Below are 6,000 nucleotides of genomic sequence, written 5' to 3' on the forward strand. Positions count from 1 at the left end.
TTTATCGAGATATAGTAAGAAACTAAATATAACTAGTAATAGATAATATAAGCTAAGTATTAGGATATATACTAATACGCCTTAAAACTTATTAGACTCTATAACCGCCTAAAAGATATACCGACTAGATAGATAAGAATCGACTATTTAGAGATAGATATTATTAAGAAGGTATAAGACAAAGTAAGGAGGTTTATAACCCCCGTTATAGATTAATAGGATAACTAGGTAGCCTTCTATAACTAAATTAAGAAAGTAATACTAGATAGGATATTATATCTTAGGGAGGCTAGGAAGATAGCGCTAAGAAATACTATAAACTTGTTACGACCCTCTACTAGGAGAGTGCCTCATAGGCTAGATCCCGCCTGGTCTAGTGACCCAGAACCCGTGACCTAGCAGGGGTAGCATGACCCCCCACTAGAGACCGCACTAGGGAGACTAAGTCCTGCCGGGTCAGGTGACCTAGTCCCGTGACCCGCTAAAGGTCATCTATATAGAGACTGCTAGGGGAACTTAGCTCTTTAGCGATTAGTTTATAAATATACTAGCACCCTACTATTCCTTCACTCTAGTTCTATATTACCTACTAGGACCCGCTAGCATACCGGTCCTAATATTCTAATCACTAAATCTCAATTGAACTAGACTATTAGAATACGTAATATCGATAACTCGACGCACGAGCGACCGCCTAAGGGGAACCTTAGCCCCGATCGCGGAAACGAACGACGTCCCGGGACCCCTATAACCCCTACTAGAAGAGATAGAGATATAGGGAGTCGACGATAACCCTTAGGGAGGAAACCCGCCGGATCCGATAACCCTAACCGAGGTAGACGAGGAGGCAGAACTCCGAGAGTTAGAGACCCTTAAAAGACGTCTAGCTCTAGTAAAGGAGAAGAATAGGATCCGCGTAGAGCTATAGGATAAAGAAGAAAACGTAGTAATCCTATAGGCGAGAATATAAGGATCTAGGATCTATCGGGGTTCGCTAGGTAGTACTACTAGCTAAACTATCTACTAACTACCTAATACTACCTATACGAACTCGATTATATCGTAAGAAAGTACCGGAGGCTACCTATCCTATTAGAAGGAAGTGAGGGAACTATATATACCCTATAATATAATAACGTATAGAGCCGAGAGTTCGGGCGAATATAATCTCTTTAAGTCGAACTAAGAAGCCTTTTAGAATAGATACCCCGATTAGTTCGCTAGCGACGTATATAAAGTAGACTAAGTGACTAAGTTCCTAGCGCCGAAGGTTAATATAATATAGATAGAATACCGTAGGAATAACCTAGGTACGACGTTTATCTAGTTAGTCTTCGAAATATAGGCGCTCGCTTAGATTACCGACCCTATTAAGATATAGCGAGAAGCTAAATACGACTAGTAGTAGATAACGTAAGCTAAGTATTAGGATATATACTAATACGCCTTAAAGCTTACTAGACTCTATAACCGCCTAAAAGATACGCTGACTAGATAGATAAGAATCGACTATTTAGAGATAGGTATCGTTAAGGAGGTACGAGACGAAGTAAGGAGGTTTATAGCCCCCGCTATAGATTAATAGGATAACTAGGTAGCCTTCTATAACTAAATTAAGAAAGTAATACTAGGTAGGATATTATATCTTAGGGAGGCTAAGAAGATAGCGCTAAGAAATGCTATAGACTTATAAGGATCTAGTAGAAAACCCTTTAAGGGAAATAGCGCCTTCCCTATATAGTAAGCTACGACTACTATAGAGGGTAGAAAAGCTACTATAGGGTCTAAACGAGACTAGAGCGGAGATAATAAATTCTATAACTTCTATAGTAAGCTAGGCTACTATACGAAGGACTACCGTAAGAAAGTTATAGTAAACGCTATAGCCGTAGAAGAGTTAAAAAAATAGATAACCCTATACTATAGACTCCCGTAGTGTTAGGGATAGTTCTCTTCGGAGAACGTAAGGGAGTATACCGAGTACTCGTCTATAACGTACTAATATTAGACGTTAAGACTAGAGCCCTAACGGGGGTAGCTAAGACGCTAATAGATAGTAGCGTAACCTAGAGCTTCGTAAGCTAGAAATAGGTAAAAGAGAACCTAGAAGAGACGTATATAATAAGTACCTACCTAGTAGAAGCCGTAGATAGGCGTAAGATCCCTTTATATAGAAGCCGAGAAGTGTAGCTTAGTCTAATAGACCGGAATAGAATCTATAGAGTTATTAAAATAACCTACGAAGCCGTAGATATAACGATCTACGATATAATCCTAGGAATAGATTAGCTTAGACTAATAAATCCGGATATTAACTAGGTAACTAGTAAGTAGGCGTATAGAAATATAGCCCCGCTAGAGGTTAAAACCCTCCCGCTAGAAGACTTCGAGGAAGAAGTAAGACTATAAGGTATACTCGGAGAGCTACGCTTAGACGTCGATAAGGTTACCGGGGAGTTTATAGTAATACTAGGGGTAATATAAAGCTTAGATAGGACCCTCTATCTAGTATAACCCCTAACTAAACTCCCGCTAGAATACTAAGATCTAGCTATTATAGCGAGTAAAGAAGGTATTATAGCCCTTCTAACCTACGTAGAGTATAATTACGTAATTAAGCTAATACTAGGTAAGATACCCTTTTAGAGGTTAGTATATATACTATCCGCTAAGAAGTTAGAAGTCCTCCGCTAGTATATTAAGGAGAACCTCGAAAAAGGCTAGATCCGATACTTAAAGAGTTAATCGGGTATACCTATCCTCTTTATACTAAAGAAAGACGGTAAGCTTAGACTCTACGTAGACTATAGAGGGTTAAACGCGATTACTATTAAGAACCGCTACTCTCTACTACTAATTAATAAGTCCCTAGTAAGATTATTAGGAGTATAGATCTATACTAAACTAGATCTATAAGATACCTACTATAGGATCCGTATAAAATAGGGAGATAAATAGAAAATAGCGTTTAGATACCGCTACGGATATTTTAAATATATAGTAATACCGTTTAGACTCGCGAATACTCCCGCTACCTTCTAGGCGTACGTTAATAGAGCCTTAGTAGGACTTATTAACGTCTACCTAGTAGTATATCTTAATAATATACTAATCTTCTCGAAGGACGAGGAGACTTATATATACTATATCCGAGAAGTGTTAGAACGCCTAATTAAGTGGAGGTTATTTATTAAACCTAGTAAATATATATTCTACGTAGAGAGGGTTAACTTCTTAAGCTTTATCGTCTCCCGCTATAGAGTTACTATAGACCTTACCCGAGTAGAAACGATAAGCTAGTAACTAGAGCCGACCTATATCTTTAATGTATAGTAGTTCGTAGGCTTCGCTAACTTCTACTAACGTTTTATTAGGAAATAGTCGATAATTAGCGCCCCCCTTAACGATCTAATTAAGGGGCTAGATATATAAAAGAAGGGAAGAAATAAGCGCTAAGAAAGGTTCGTCTTTATAGAAGAAGCGTAAGAAGCTTTTAAAAGGACTAAGACCGCTTTCTAGACTACGCCGATACTTATATACTTCGACGCTACGCTAAAAACTATAATAGAAACGGATACGTTAGGAGCCGCTATCTATATAATTATATTATAGCTCTATAAAGATAGATACTAGCACCCTATCGCCTTCTACTCCCGGAAGATACTAGTAGTAGAGAGAAATTACTAGGTCGGTGACTAGGAAATACTAATAATCTTTACGGGGTTTAAGGAATAGCGCTATTTCCTCGAAGGAAATAAGTACTTAATTATAGTAATAACGGATTACGCTAATCTTATCTAATTTATAACGACTAAGGAGCTTATAAGACGTTAGGTATACTAGGTAGAATACCTTATAGGTTTTAACTTCGTTATTATATTCCGCCTAGGGAAAACGAACCCCGTAGACGCTCCTAGTAGACGACCTAACTATATAGTAGACGAGCTACCGGACGCTATAAGTCGTAATATCTTTATATAGAGACTAGAGGAGACTATTAGTAAAGACGCTAGTTACTAAAGGGATCTACGGGATATAATATACCTAGGCGCTATAATAACTATAGTATATATAGAGATCTCTACTAAGCCCGCGATAAATAGACTACTAAGTTAAAAAGAGGTACGCGAAGTAGCTAAAGGAGAAACTATATATATCTATAAGCCGCTAGAAACTATAGTAGAACTTATACTTAAGATATAGGCGAAGAATAAGTTCTATAGGAATACGCTTAGAAGGGTATAGGAAACCGGCGACTTTAAATAACCCCCGAAGACACGATAGAGTATAAAGAGCTAGGATAGACTACTAAGATATAATAACTACGTCTATATTCCCGAAGGCGAACCTATAATCTACTAGGAAATTATAAGGATCTACTACGACGATCTATAGGTAGGCTATTATATAAAGAAGAGAACGCTATAGGCTATTAGACGTAAATACTAATAGAAAACCCTTATTAAGGATATATAGGACTACGTCCTTATATACTAGATTTACTAGTCTAATACTATTAAACGCTATAAGCTATATAGATTACTCGAACTACTACTAGTATTAGAGAGACTAGGCTAGTAGATAAGCGTAGACTTTATTATAGGCCTACTACCCTTAAAATAGGAGGGGAAGGCCTACGACGTAATTATAGTTATAGTCGATCTATTCTTAAAATATTCCCTCTATATTTCCTACACTAAGGACGTAGACTCGCTAGAACTCGTAATCTTATTTTACGAAAAGGTTATACCCCTATAGGGAATACTAGAAAACCTTATTAGTAATAAAGGTACCGTCTTTATATTAAAATTCTAGAGCTATTTCTACTACCTTCTCGCTATAAGACGTAGACTATTAATAGTCTATTACCTATAAACTAATAGGTAGATAGAGAGATAAAACTAGAGTATTAAGTATTACCTACGTAATATAGTAAGCTAGTGCTAAGACGACTAGATAAGATAGATCCCCCTTATATAGATCGTCTATAATACTACTATCTATAGTATACTAAAAATATCCCTAGCCGAAGTATTACTAGGATTCCGACCGGAACTAAGAACGTTAGTGCTAAATAGGAAGATAGAAATCTATAATAACGCCGAAAGCCGCGTAAAAGAAATACTAAAGATACGAGAAATACTAAGGAAGCGCCTAGAAGAGTCGAAAACTATAATAAAGCGAGCCTATAATAGGAAATATATAGAGAAGTCTTTTATAATCGGATAATAGGTTATACTAAGAAATAAGTATATTAACTTAGGACGACCGTATAAAAAGCTAGATAACCGCTATATAGGACCCTTCGCGATAGTAGGTACGGTAGGATAATAGGTATACTAGCTAATCCTTACGCCGAGATACCGTAAGATCTACCCTATATAATATACTTTAATACTAGAGCTATACTATAGAGATCCGCTAAAAGCTTAAGAGCGGCCTAATCCTATACTAGTAGATAACTAACCTAAATAGGAGATCGAGGAGATCCTTACCGATAACTATAAGGGCGCCGAATACCTTATTAAATAGAGAGGATATAGGCACGAGGAAAATACTTAGGAGCCGAGAGAAAACGTAGAAGATATACTAGTATTCGAGAGCTACTATAATAAGAAGAAAGAACGGCTAGAGTATATAATACGCTAAGGAAGATCCGTAAAGAAGAAGTTAATATAACCTAGGATCTACTATTAGATACGTTCTAGGAAGGTTAGAAGGACTAGAGTAGGCTTAAGAACGCCGAACCCGATAGCTAACTACTAAACGGACCCCTAGAAAATAACTAGCTATATAAGTATACGCTATAGATAAGTTAGGGGAGGATCTAGAATACTAGTAAAGATAAGGAGCGGACGAAAAATATCCTAAAGAGACTATAGACGTATAATAAGGATACGTAGGAGTTTATCGCCGAAAAATAGGATAAAAAGTAATATAGCTAATACTCTCTAAGGGTATAACGTAATAACTACCTATACTAGACGAGTAACCTCTAAG

Source organism: Penicillium paradoxum, assembly GCF_028828445.1.
Source record: "Penicillium paradoxum strain IBT 22861 chromosome Unknown utg000002l_segment0_segment0, whole genome shotgun sequence".
In the NCBI taxonomy this organism is placed as follows: domain Eukaryota; kingdom Fungi; phylum Ascomycota; class Eurotiomycetes; order Eurotiales; family Aspergillaceae; genus Penicillium; species Penicillium paradoxum.